Source organism: Carya illinoinensis, chromosome 1 (genome assembly GCF_018687715.1).
Source record: "Carya illinoinensis cultivar Pawnee chromosome 1, C.illinoinensisPawnee_v1, whole genome shotgun sequence".
NCBI lineage: Eukaryota > Viridiplantae > Streptophyta > Magnoliopsida > Fagales > Juglandaceae > Carya > Carya illinoinensis.
This window is the reverse complement of record NC_056752.1, coordinates 36,368,036-36,383,169: the sequence shown is the minus strand read 5'-3', so window position 1 is coordinate 36,383,169 and position 15,134 is coordinate 36,368,036. Positions and strand designations below refer to the sequence as shown.

The window sequence follows — 15,134 nt, the reverse complement described above, 5'->3', positions numbered from 1 at the left end:
GATTTCCTCCACCCTACACGCACAGCCACACCATCATGCATCATATTTCCAGCTAATGCTCACCAATTGGATTTTAAAATAGGGATGATACAGTTACTCTCTACTTTTCATGGCTTGGAAAATGAAAATCTATATGTGCACATTAGGGAGTTTGAGGAAATAGTAGTTGCGACTTTTTATAGTCAAAATGCAACTGATGATATTGTGAGACTTAAGTTCTTTCCTTTCTCTTTAAAGGATAGAGCTAAGAGTTGGTTATACTCGCTGAGACCACGATCTATTGGGTCATGGAATGAGATGACTCAGGTTTTCTTTAATAAGTATTTTCCCCAACATAAGACCAATGCTTTAAAAAGGTAAATCTCCACCTTTGCACAAAAGGACAATGAGACTTTGTATCAGTCTTGGGAGAGATTTAAGGAGCTATTGAGTATGTGTCCTCATCATGGGTATGAGAATTGGCGCTTAGTGAGCTATTTCTATTAGGTACTTATACCTAGAGAGCGTCAATTTGTGGAGATGATATGCAATAATGAGTTCTTACAAAAAGATCCTGATGAGGCTATAGAATACCTTAATGAGCTTGTTGAAAAAGCTCACACTTGGATTGGGCCTAGTGTTATTGAGAGCACAAATAGGTCACGACCTGTAAGAAACCTAAATGGTGGTGGAATTTACCATCTCAGCTAAGAGGATAACCTAAATGCTAAGGTTGAGATGCTCACTAGGGAGTTATAGGTTTTAAAGACTAAGGACTTAAAGCCAACACACGTGGCTAATCATGCAGAGTCTTTTGGACCATGTTTTGTGGGTGGTGGGGTAGATCATCTTGCCCAAGACTGTACCATATTTGCTGAGATGAGAGGGATGTATGAGGAATAATATAATTCCTTAGGTATGTATATGAAGCCTGTTGCACCTTTTTCTGATACCTACAATTCTGCGTGGCGTAATCACCCCAATTTTAGTTGGAAATCTGAAAACCAGCAGCCTGCATAACTCCCTAGATCATATCTTGCACCTTCATCTTCTAGGTGCCCTTAGAAGATACTTTACATGCTTTTATTGAGACACAGAGTAAAACTAATCAAAAATTTGAATATTTGATTATGTAGGTTGTTGAAAAAAACAAAGAGATAAATAGTCATATATCTAAGATAATGAACTCCTTGAGTGTGAATAAGCTTGGCAAGTTTCCTTCTCAAGCTCAATCCGCACCCCAAGGTCAGCATATGGCACATAAAAATTTGAAAGAGGTCAATGCCATTATGACAAGAAGTGGTAAGTCCTTACACATCCCAACAATTGATAAGCTAAAGGATGTTGAAGAGGAACAAAGCAATGATAGTACCGAGTTCTCCAAGAAAGCTGAGGTAATCAAGAGTCCAGTTAAGGTACCATTTCCTTAAGTTTTAAAATCTGGTATGCGAACTTTGGATTCTAGTAATGAAATCTTGGAGAACCTCAGGCAGGTAAAGAATAACCTTCCTCTTTTGCATGTTATTAAACAAGTTCCCACTCATGCAAAAGTTCTTAAAGATTTGTCTACAGTTAAGAGGAAGCACTATGTTAAGAAGACATCATTTCTGACAGAGCAAGTTAGTACTCTAATTGAGCAGCGAACTCCTCCTAAGTATAAGGATCCTGGTTGTCCAACGATTGCATGCAGTATTGGGAATCATGAGTTTGGACAAGCCTTGCTAGATTTAGGAGCTAGTGTTAATTTGATGCCTTATTCCATTTATTTGTAACTTGGTTTGGGTGAAATTAAGCTTACTTCTATTGTGCTTCAGTTGGCTAATCGTTCAGTTAAGAAACCGAGAGGGATAGTTGAAGATGCTGTAATCCAAATTGACAAGTTTTATTATCCTGTTGATTTCTAAATTTTGGACTCTCAATCAGTTGTTGAGTCTAACTCTAAGGTTCCTCTCATATCAGGTAGACCTTTCCTTATTACGGCTAATGTATTTATAAATTGGGTTGATGAAGCTATCTTTTGGAAACATGACCATGGAGGTCAACAAATGACGAGTGCCACCAAACGTACATGATTGACGCAGTCATAGACAAGGATTATGACACACAGGCTTGGCAACAGAAATTTGAGGAGTTGCCTAAGAAATGTAGAAAACAGATTCCTGTAAGTATGAAAGCACCAAGAGTTAAATTGAAACATTTGCTTAAGTCTAAAGTCTATAAGATTAAAATGAAAGTGTTTCATAATAAAAATATTCTTAGGAAGAGGTTTGAACCTAAAGACCAAATATACTTATATGATTTTGGATTTTACAAGCATCCAGGAAAACTTCGGTCTAGGTGAATTGGCCCTTTTGTAGTAAAGAATGTTTTTGTAAATGGGGCAGCAGAAATAGAAGATCCTAAGGATGATTGGATCTTTAAAGTAAATGGTCAACGCCTTAAAGTATTAATTGATAAGCAAGTTCCGAAAGTGGAAGACATTCCACTTGTGGATTCAGTCTATCAACCTTGACCACACCACCCAGGTATGTTTTTCTTTATTTATTTTGTTTTGCTTTGTTTTATTTTATTTTTATTTTCTCTTATTTTCTTTCTTTTTCTCTTTGTTCGCTGTTTTTTTTTTTTTTTTTTTTTTTTTTTTTTTGTCTTTGTTTGTAGGTTAGTTTTATTTTGTTAGTTCAGGTTACCATCTTTGGTGCCTACCCACGTCACTCATCAAGTGTATTATACTATTTTTAGTTACTCCCCATTCAATTTTGATTCTTAAACATTGAGGATAATGTTTCATTTAAATTGGAAGGTGGTGGTGCAAATTCAGTATTTAAAATACTTGTTGGAACTCTATGGCATATTTTCATGTGTCAATTTTTTTTTTTAATTTGCATCACACGTGCATCATTTTCACATGTGTACTCATTCTCATTCATAGCCATTTTCGTGAATTCACCAAACTCACTATAATCATTTTTGCTGAAACATTCACAGAACCCTTAATGCACTCATCTAAGTTTTGTGGTAAGATGGTTGTTTGACACATGTAGCTACAGAACCCTTTTGCTTAAGTATTCATGTCAGTTAAGAGAAGATTGAGAGTCTACAAATGCAGTAAATTGTGATAAGCGTTCATTGATATGTTGAATTGGGCACAACTTTTGAGCATATCATTACCTAGTTTGTGGTAAGATGGTGGATATACTAGGGATATAACGAATGTCAACTTAGGATCAACGTTTGAACCTTTCAAGTTAACCATTTCCATCATAGACCCCTAGTAGCCAACTTTGAGCTAATAAACACATGTAGCTTTTTCTTTTCATATGCCCATATCATCCATACCTCTCCACATTGGAGTATAACCTATACATTAATTTTCTACCCTTTTTACTTCCAAGTGTATACTAGGTGTGAAATTTGCATTTTCTTTCTTTTATTTTATCATTTTCAATTAAAAAAAAGAAGAAGAAGAAGATAGAAAAAAATAAAAGAGTACAAGTTGCAAAGTGTTCAATTGAGTGAGCTCCAAAAGGAAAAAAAAAATACCAAAGTGGCATGTGTTTGTCTATCAAATTGTTGAAAAAAAAAAAGAGAAGAGGAAGAAGAAGAAAAAACATTATTATTTGATGATCTGAAAAGTTGGAGAGTACATCAAGTGAGAAGTGTGGTCTATTGAGATATTTAATAAAATTCTCTTTTTATGTACTTGGAAGTTTTTGAATCTCTTTTATCCTTTTTTTCATATAGCCCTGAACCCAAGCCACGTTACAACCTTTTGTATTGACCGTTCTGATCCTAAGTAAGCTGTTGGAAAGACTGGTGGAAGTCTCATTTGTTAGTGTTCCTATCATAAGATCAATGTTTGCTTGTTGCTTGTACATAATTGCCTAATTTTTCAAGAGAGTGTGTATACATCAATTGTCAACTCCATAGAGAGAGCCCTAACATGAAACACTATTATACCCGTAAGTTATGGAGTTAAACATTTTTCTTGAGACATTCTTGATGTTGCATGTGTCAAAGTTAGTGGTAAGATGGTTATGGCTTGGAGAACACACATACACTCTATGGATTGCTATAGGTGGATTGATCTTGATGGGTTATTAGATTCCTTAAATTGTTTTGATGTGTGAATCTGGAAAGTGTGACTTAGTGGCCTTTTATGTGTGATTTTCTTTGGTCTCTTTCGTTGTTTTGACATGAAAATTGCTATAGACTAGAAATGAGTAAGTTGGGGGATGTGGTGAGTGCGTGAAAGTGCACTCTAAACACCCTATTATTAGATTAAAATGCTAAAATGTAGATAAAAATCATAGGAATTAATGTGTATTCTTAAATTGTGTTTCTATTTACGTTGGGATACTCCTAAGCAATTTTTTTTTATGTTTAATTTCAGAATTTGTAAAAGAGCAAGTCAAAGCCCACTCAAATTCAAAGGAAGAACTTCATGGGGTTTGAGAGCAATTTGGATCAAGAAAAAGAAATCACAAAAGGAGATTGCAAGAAGTCCAAATCTGAAATTTTCTAGGAGACAGTCTAGACATATTTTAGTATTTTGATTGTAACATTTTACTCATGTATCGGATTGATGCAATTCTTGATGCATTAGAAATCTATCTTAAAGGGATATAAATTTGTCTCTAATAAAGATTTTCAAATTCAAACTCTTGAAGTGTGTAAATGGCTTCTAAAATGAGTCCTAAAATTTAGGTAATTTTTTTATACGGAAATTAAGAAGACATTAGGGTTTCTTTCCAACCCTATATAAGCATATCATTAGCACGAAATAGAGGAGGAGAGGGGCACAAGAGGCAGATTTGAAGAGAGAAAAAAATCACTTTCATGGCCGCCATTTGCTTCATCTTTATCTGGAGATTCTTGTTGTCCATTATATTTATGGGTAACTAAATTCTCAAGTAGGGTTAGGGATGAACTTGCATATTAGATGGTATTTCTAATTTATTTTTAATTCATGTATTTGATTTTCAATTGCTAAAACTCTTTTGTTTTATCATTGTCAATTCATTGTTGATGATTTCTTCTCCGAATAATCATAGAATTTATTCTGTTTATGGATTCAGTCATGCTTTTTCTATTGAATGAATTAGTTCCTTGATTATGTTTAGATCAATTATTTATCTATATTGATTTAGTTTTTTACTGCAATATCGTTCCCTGAGTATATTGTCATCGTTAGATTTTCTCAATAGGGATAGTAATTTACGTATTTTAAAAGTGGTGAATGATTTTTCAAATGATTACATTTGATTTAATTTCTTCCGATTGAGAATTTCAGGAATTGAGTTCCAAATTGAGTTATCCAATGAATTAAGAATAATTAAAATACCGGATTTGTGCAAGGGATTCTCGACGCTCTACTGTTCGTCAAATTTGAGTATTTCTTTCGTTAATCATTTTGCTTCATTTTAATTTACAATTAAAATTAATCTTTGTTCTCCATTACTTATTTAATATTTTTTTTAGTTTCTTTGTTCTTTCTATTATTCTTTTTATTTGTCTCATTGTGGAATCGACACATCAAGCTGTGCTACAACTACTGTATTACTCTTTGGGTATAATCAGTAATAGACAGTATCGGGGAGGGACAATGAGTTAAGTCACTTAAGTGGCCAGCGTGCTAAGCACGGGCCTTCCCTTTTCACGTTTAAGTCCCTATTGCCTACTGGGACTCAACCACTTCTCCCATTCAGTTACAGAGTCTCACTGACTTAAACCATTGAAACAGAGACCCACTCCCAAATAAACAACCACCAGTTCTAGACTTATGCACAAGAAGGTAAAATAAACAAAACTTGAGATAGACTAGATAGCCCAATGAGAAAAAAAATATATTTTATGTTTTCATATTTATTTTATATAAGCCAAAATAAATAGAGATTTGAAAATAATAAAAGATTTTAAAACAATTTTTTTCTTTTAATATATATATATATATATATTTATATAAGCAATGAGTCAAGTAACATGTTTAGATGCATCTTAATTCAAACATAATGTAACTCATAAAACAAATTCAATAGATTACACTCTCTTATTTGCAACAATCGCCATGGATGTTTACTCCTAATAAGATCACATAAGCTTGCCATTTATTTTGCTTAGATGATTGGTGGGTGGGTGGTATTTTTTTTAAGGAAAGTTTTCATCATTCATTTATCAGAAAAACTTACATATATAATCAGATACATTCCGGAATGTCCCCACAACAAACGTGACTTCATTTTATACAGAATGTGGCTAACTAGTTTCCATTTTCCGGAGTGGTCATATCTTTTATCTTTCTCTTATGTCTACAGAACAGCAGCTGCATTGACTGTAAATATATATTAGGACGTTCCTTTTATACGAAAAGGTAGCAGAATTGACTCGGACTTTTACTATGCTAAAAAACTCGTGAAAACTCTACGTACACTTGTAATCTTGCTATATATATTAGGATCAATATTATTAAATTGTCCATTAATTCTTTGTGGTTACTATTTTTAAATAAATGGTTTCGATTTAATAACTTGATCAAAAGAATACAGTGAATAATATGGACCTAATTAATTGTAAGTAGTATTGAATGGGTAATGCCAAAGATAATTATTGAAACTGTAAAATCCATATTTCGCTTGATTTTAGAACTTTTGAGAATATTTTTTTCTCTGAATTTTCAAATAGTTCAGCTTTAGCACCTGAAAAGATGAATAGTGAACCATTTGAAAATTCACAAAAGATCGAAAGCAAAACATGAGAAGAAAGGTAAAAGAACTTTTTCGTTTAGACCAGTGGCCAAATCAAGATGCCGACACCACTGTAAGTCTATATTATAAAAGTCATGCATTATTCATGTAAGGGAGAATTCTACAAGCCAGCTAGCTATTCCAAGGAAGGTTTATCTTTATACGTTCAATTACTGGTTGTTTCAATAGTTAGGGTTGACCCAAAGTTCTACTTCCATAACTATCCCCCCCTTCTGTTGGTCAGAGTAGCTAGTTGTCATGCAATATGAAGAATCAAGCATATGTAGTAGATGTGTCCTCCACTTTATTATTCAATGAAAGGTGGTTTTTAGCTCAAACAAAAGACTTGATGAGAACCCACATGGCTCATTTAATTTCTAAAATCTTATTAAATTCTACATTATAATACATTAACTAAGAGAAAAATAAGAACATGAAAACCTAATGAATAATGGAAAATGCGGTCTGTGCAATTGCAAGTCCAAGCAATATGATAGCTGCCAAAACTGAAAGCAAAGCCTAAGGACTATTGAAATATTTGTGCCTCAATTTTGCCATCCATACATTCCAGCGTTTGGCGTAGTGCTTGTTCATATCAATGGAAGTTTTAGCATAAATGGAGTTGTTGGGTGAAAAGAAGACATGGTGACCAAGCTTGTTAACCATGGTAGAAACAACTTCATCTTCACCCAACCAATTTTCAATAATTCCTTTTCGACGGAGCAATTCAACATTCTTGGGAGAGTCAATGAGATCATCCATAAGCACATGTAGTCGGTGACGTTATTCGAAACCTTGTATGGATCATTTTGCTCATATGCAATTAGATTTTGCAAGAAAGTCTCTGTTTCATGTCCTATTTGCAGAGGTGAAATTTCCAATACCCCATTGCTAAACTATATGGCAAACGTGGCACGTTGCTTTGCCTTCTTGAATTTGACCCCACCCTCTTTAAGCTCTGTTGCATTAGGTATTTGCTTTATCATATTTTTTGTATCCCTAAATTTCTTTGCCTTCTTGAATTCAACTCCAGCCACATTAAGCTCTCTGCCATTAGGAATTGAGTTCCAGCCTTCAATCTTGTTCAGAAAAGGTAGTCGCATAAATTTCTCTACCATCTTGTGGGCAAAGTTCTTTCTTGTGGTCTTCATTCCTATTTCGACGAAGTAGATCCAAAAATTCCTTTGCCTTCTCCAGTTCAATTTCAGCCTCTTGAAATGCAATGGCATCATGTATTATTAACTTCCAAACAAAATTGTCCACAATTTTATCCTTAAATTTCTCTACCATCTCGAATTCGAATCCAGCCTCTTGAAGTTCTGTTCGATACGGTACTGAATTCCAGTGTTCAATCCTATATGGAAGCTTAGATTTCTCTAGCTCTTTGGCATAACGTATTGACTTTTTATTACGGCCCTTCTTCATATTTTCCATTTTTGCAAGTAAAGGACTTGCAACTCTACTTATCAGGCCAAACAAATTTTTAAATATCTCTCCCTTCTTGAATTTGACTCCAACCCCTTGACATTTTTTGGCACGATGTAGTTCCATATCAAGTACTGAAAGCCTGTAATTGTATGTATCAGATCAAGTAGATGCTTAAACTTTGCATTCTTGAATTTGTCACCAACCTGTAGATGCTCATATTCAATTTTTGCAAGTGGAGGAGTGATAGCTTTATGCGGCCGAGAAAGTAGATGCCTAGTATCTTTCAGTGAATAAGAACTTGATCCATTGACATTCCATTGAAATGGTAATGAGCCATAGAAAAAAAGAAGGGCAAGATCACCAAATCGTCTGATCTGGACACTCTGATCTATGGAGGTTGAGCTTTCAAAACAGGTAATTTCATTGTTCGGCTCAATCTTGATGGGGTGTTCTCCTAAATGTTTGGATTGGCTGGGAAGTGGTGTTTGGCTACTTTCAATCATCAAGAACAATCTAGTCCGAACAAAGAATGGAAGTTGATTTTCAAATAACAGTAGATCGCGAGTTATTTTAGGAAGCATCCAATCCAGTTGGAAGATTGGATCATGATCATCCATTGGACTCGACCACTCGCACTTGCGGAACAGCTCAATGATGAAATAGCCATCAAGTAGCATCATTTCCACGAACTCATATTTTTTTAGGCTAATGCATCCTGCATAGCAATTCTGGGCTCTTTCTTTCAAATCCCTCAAGGCAATGATGTAATCTTTCACACTACGTTCATTTCTCCTTCGAAGCATTTGCTTCAGTTACCGCAGTTTATGCTCTTCCATAAGCCCCTGGCCAACCTTGCCATGGTCGTTGTAGGGACAGATCGCAAGCAGCACGGGTTTGTAAGCCTTCTCATTTACCTTGAGTAACTGCTCGTGCACTTTAAATATAGAACGCTCTTCAGCATTAATTGGAGTCTCAGCTAGCTTTTTGTCAATAGCCTTAATAAGAGTGGAGACTGAGAGAGCAACTCTACCCATTATGTTGTAGAGAAGAAGTGCAAGTCTCTGTTCCTAATACAAAGTATTCAAAATGTCACTAATATTATAAACAAATTTAGGATAAAAATGCATAAGCCTTTTTTAGCTTTTTTTTTTTTTTTTAAACAAATGGCGGAGATCAGTACTGCAAGCCTCGTATATATTATATATAGAGAAATAGTACAAGATCCGTTCCAACTATTTGCATACAAATTTTTATTAAAGTCATTTCTTAAAAAAATGACATGTCTGTAAGACAAACCTTTCCACTAATATAATATAATCAAGGTGCTTAAGCTACAAATCCTCCATCCGTTTATCTTGTTGTTTCTTCCTTTTCATTTATTTTGCTTCGGTAATACAATTTATAGGCGAGTGATATTTTTAGTTCTGTGGCTATGTTCCATTTTTCATCGGGGATATTATTATTTATCTTTCTATTCTGGCTTTCAAAATGGAAAAAGCAACTGAACTGAATGGAAATAGTAGGTAATTCCTTTGCTAGTAGAAAAGCACCTAGATTGGGTGATCATAAATTAAGAAGCTGATGAATTGAGTTCGAATTTTACTCAGGTAAAAGGAGAATAAGAAATATAAAATTGCTATAGGGATCAGGCGGGTAATTTAGGTTATGCATCAATTCTACGTGAAGCTCTTAAATCTTATAAAAAAATAAAAAAATAAAAAATAGATCTACTCACACTCTCAGAAGTCAGAAGAATACTAAAATAATAATAATTAATTGTTGAGGGAAAAATGAGCGTGTTGGCATATTCTTGTGAAAACCTGTGTAAAATAGTGTTGTAACAAGTGTTGTTGCGGAAAGCTTGAAGTGTGCTCATTATTGGTCAAAGGAAGCGACTTCGCTCGACCCTCACTCGACAGAGCGCTCGAGCGAACTTGGGCAGATTGCACCGCTCAACTCTCGCTCGACATGCAGCTCGAGCGAACTCAGGCAGATTCAACCGCTCAACCCTCGCTCGACATATAGCTCGAGCGAACCCAGGCAGAGTGTGTCGCTCGACCCTCGCTCGACACTTAGCTCGAGCGAACTTAGGCAGATTTCGGCGCTCGACCTTCGCTCGACACTTCGCTCGAGCCAATGTTCCAGATCACTTACAATGTAGGGTTTTGAACGCCTCATTTTGATGGGAACTATAAATAGAACAGCTTAGCTTCTGTTCTAGTGTGGAGAATCAGAGCAAAAACCCTAAGGGCCTTCAAGAACTTCTTAGAGCAACCTCTCCCCCATTTGGTTGATTCTCTCTTGGATAAACACGTCTCCACCACAACATACACAAAATCAACTCTTACTTGAGTCCATTGAAGTGGACATTTCTGTTGGCCGGAAGAGTCCGGAGCTGCCGTTGATGCAGAGATCGAGAGGTTCTCGTGGGAAGCTATAGAAAGGTCGGAGTTCCGACACTACATGCGTGTAGAGATCGAGTGGGTCACTCGTGGTGTTGCAAGCCAAGTTTAGCTACTACAAAGGTTTTGTGAGTGTTTCTAAATTGGTTGTAACAAACTAAAGTTTCTATAGTGGATTTGAGGTGGTGTCTTACACCCGGAGTGGTTTTAGATTTTGAAGAGGTTCTTCAAATAAGTTTCCACTTCGTGAACAAAATCATGTGTTGATTATTTGTGTTATTTGATTCATTTATTAACTGCTTGTTTGATTAATTTTCAAAAGGCCATAAAAATTAGATTACACCTATTCACCCCCCCTCTAGGTGTAGTGTTGTGTAAAACCACTGCTTTTTCATTAATTAATTAAGATATAGTAACTATGGAAACGGTAATATCAAAAGTAATTATCGAAACTATAAAATCCATGCATGTACTGACTGATCTTATAACTTTACATAATAGTACATCTTCTACCATACGTTGAGTTCCCAGATCGTTCAACTTTAGCACCTCAAAAGATTAATAGAACCATTTAAAGTATATATTAAAAAGTAGAGATGCTAAGCAATGTAAACTATTGTTTTCTTTCATTAGGCATTTTAGAACAGAAAAAACTGGCCAAATATTTTATTATGATAGAGGAAGAAATCACAAAAGAAAGCAGAAAAGAAGAAAGGTTAATTAAATGACCTTGCTGTCTTAGTGTTTTTTAACAAGCGAAGGGCAATGGACTTTACTTTACTTGCTCTTGTTCCTATCATTGTGACTTGGTCTCTTTGGGTTTGGAGATGTAAAGCACGTATGGAAGGTAAAAGGTCCTCCATGGGATCTTTGTGGGGTGCAATACTGGCAGGCATTGCCTGGGTGGGTCTTCGATTGCGTGCTACAAAAAAGATAAAGGATGGAGATGAAGAAGTTCTAAAATTTTTCTCTATTCCGATTAAGCCTATTAGGAGACAAAGACCCTGTCTTGTGAAATGGATGAAACCGGTCTCAGGTTGGTTTAAGCTAAATGTGGATGGGAGTTCATTGGGAAATCCGGGTCGTATGGGTGCAGGTGGTTTAATTAGAAATGATGAGGGGAATATTATCTGGGCCTTTGCAAAAGAACTGGGGAATGGTTCCAATAATGAAGCGGAGCTCAGTGCACTCTTCTATGGTCTTCAATATTGTAAGGACTTGGCAATTCAAAGAGTGGAGATTGAATTAGACTCTTTGTTAGTGGTTCATTGGCTAGAAAAAGGGCGATGTGGTATATGGTATCTTGAAGATTATTGGGAAAAGATACAAAACATTCTTGCTACCTTGGAAGTCAAGGTTCGACATATTTATAGGGAAGGCAATGCAGGAGCAGACTTCTTAGCACGCTGGGCTTCAGATCAGAAGAATGGTACATGGAATACTTATAGCGAAGTGCCGCACTTACTCAAAGGGATTCTCAAAATAGATAAAATCGGCCTACCTGCTATTCGTCTTTAAGCGTTTGGGTGGCTGGAAAGGATATACTAGGATGGCTACAGAAAACAAACTTGAAGGAAAACAAAAAAAAGCTCGTTCCTCCTCAAAAAAAAAAAAAAAAAAAAAGAGGCAAGAGGCGTGTAAAGCATATTTGAGAGTGAAAAAAACACTAGAGAGAGAAAGAGAGTTGATATTGTGTGAGTAGAGTAAAACTCTTGTAACTCATTGAGTGTTGTAATCTCTCATCTGGAATAAAATTCTCTATAGTTCTGTAAAAAAAAAAAAAAAACAAAAGAAGGGCAATGGACTTACTTGCTTAATAATTCAGGGTAAATCGCCTTTTGCAAATTGCTTCTCCTACTCTCTGTAAAAAGGCTCGAGATGAGAGTTTCCCATATGCGGATAACTATATGTATATGTACATATATACCGAAGGAAATGTTGACTTGGGAGGGTGGACTAGACTAGTGATCATCATGAGCGTTGTGCATGCTGCCGCAGCTGTGAGTCAAATACCCCATCTACCTATCTGGGATGAATGCCGCAGCTTTGATCTCTGAAATTTTCTCATATCGCTGCCATTTCTATATATGATTATATTTGAGATTTGCGAATAGGAAAATGATAGTCATAAAATTACTGCTGACTAACAAGTATACAACTATATATGTAACTTTTTGAATATAAATGTTCACAGAACAACAGGACTCGCATGCATATCATTTACAATATTATGAAAGCTGGCACTCTTTGATTGGTCCATCTTATGCAAGTCAAGGGTTAATTAATTTATTGGCCATATGAGTGATCTACATCATTTATAATACATCATGATCTAGAGCCTCATCCACGTGATGCACACAATGTGGTTAATTAATGCCGGATGGACAATATGCTGCATACACTACAAGAAATTAGGGTTTTTTTCAGCGATTTTTATTCTGTTGCAAGTATTAGAAGCGATTTAATTTTCGTCGCTGCATATAAACCCCGACTTTACAATTAATAAGGAGCGGCTGTTTTTGCAGTCATTGCAATATCGTCTTGGGCACCGAAACACACGAATTTTTTTATTTTCCCCCGTTGAACCTTCGTCATTCCGATTACTTTCTCTCTCAGTGAATCTCTCTCTTCATCCCCATCCCCAAGTATGTACTATCGTTGTGATACCCACCCCCGCACGCAAGTATGTACCATCGTTGTGATACCCACCCCCGCACGGCTTGACCAGCATCTTCAATCCCCACCCAAGCTTGTATTCCTCCATTTCGTTAGCCTTCCCTGAGGAAGCTACAGTACGTCGTCTTCTCCTCCCCTTACAAATGGGTGCCCTGCAGCGATTGGGGATTTGAAGCATTTGGTTTTTCAACCATTTTGAGCAAATCGAAGGTGGGGATTTATGAGTCGAGACTCTTGTTTACCTTCCATCATCACAAGTATGGTTGCAACGATTTATCGTATCTCTTCCCCTTCATTCATTCTTGTTGCAGTGTAAAAAATTGCCATTTTTTTGTAGATTAATTTCTAGGTTTTTGAGTCTGAAATCATGAATTTTTTGGCACAAGATTTTGATTATATACTTGCATTTTGTGGACGTGTTGGTGTGGGTTTAGATTTCTAGGTATCCTTAAGTAATTTGTTTGGCATATTGTGGGTTCTGAGTGGCCCAGGTCGAATGTATACAATCATGTATGGAAGCTTTCGATTGCCATGGGATTGGGGCGTTTGCATCATGTGGCTTATTAGATATCACACTCTCAATATCAAGTCTATCACACAGCAGACCAACAACGCACGCACAGCACAACAATCATGTCTACTAGAATATGCACTACAGAGAACATATGAGATTGCTACTCTCTGTTGTGCCCTATAACCAATAATATTCTTTTCGATTCTTCTATAAAGTCTATATATAGACTTTGATTCTATAAGGAACTTGAATGGAAGAATCCTTGTCCAATTCCATTATCTTCACACAACTCTCAATTAATAGTTATTTTATTTTATTTTATTTATTTATTTATTTTTTTTTTTGAGAAAAAAGAAGAAGAAGAGTGGTCATGAAGATTTAAGGGTATAGGTTGACTTGACTATAAGCTAAAATGCAAGCTGAGGCTCTCAGCCTCTCTGCACAACTCACATTAATTTAAATACATTTAAACCAGTTGTTTTTGAAGGTACATAACCATGCAACCTCCATTGACTTGGAAATTATTCTTGAGAGCAACGTTGTGGATCAGTCTTCTTATCATTTGGATAAAGTCAGACCCTTGATCAATTCCAGACACACCCATATACATAGTTACTTTTACTTGCAGCGATTTACCTGAAAAATGATGAGCATATCAATATTATAAACATCATCCAGCGATTTTTAGACTTTTTGCAACGATTGTAAGTACTGGAAAGGCCTGATTTCTTGTAGTGATATATCTAATCCAAAATCAATGTGGATTATGTTAAAAGTGATTTATTTAAAGAACATATTGTGATTAAATTTTATTAATAGTGTCTTATTTATGACGGAGAAATATGTTTTATAGTAGATAGTTTGAGGGTTATAAAAAATATAAAAACCAAACTCTTAAAAAACTGATCTAATGTACTAATCAAAACCCTCAAGACCTTCCATGTTCACTAAGATTAAATACAATAAAACTTCCCATCAATATTAAATTCTGCATGACCAATTTCAAGAGATTTGATCCACTTAATTGACCACTATATATATTTTGTGTTATAAATAACCTGCAATTTGAGTTTCTAGTTTTTGTGAGTATTTTAGTTAATTAATTGATTCAGATCAGGTTGTCATGATCGATCTATATGTATCACCATATATATTCAGTGTTGATGCGTCATTGAGTTGTAAGTTTCAACCAAACTGTACGTATATAGCTAGGGACCACCCATGCATGCACGGATTAGACGTACAACAAAATGAACCAATCGAACTGAATTCCTCACAAATTCTTAGAAAAGCAGCAATGGTTTTGAATGCACAGATAACTACTTCACACGATCCTATAAGCCATCTTTATTATTTATTTACTGGTGTTTTTAGATAAGAAAATCAGCTTTGAAA

General features: G+C 35.6%; 1 non-coding gene across 1 annotated transcript; it reads right to left on the bottom strand.

Annotated features, from left to right (window-relative positions):
• Nucleotides 1-344: 344 nt before the first annotated feature.
• LOC122293653 lies at nt 345-452 on the bottom strand. The gene has a single exon (XR_006237328.1). It is a non-coding gene; the product is annotated as a small nucleolar RNA R71 (small nucleolar RNA).
• Nucleotides 453-15,134: the final 14,682 nt, after the last annotated feature.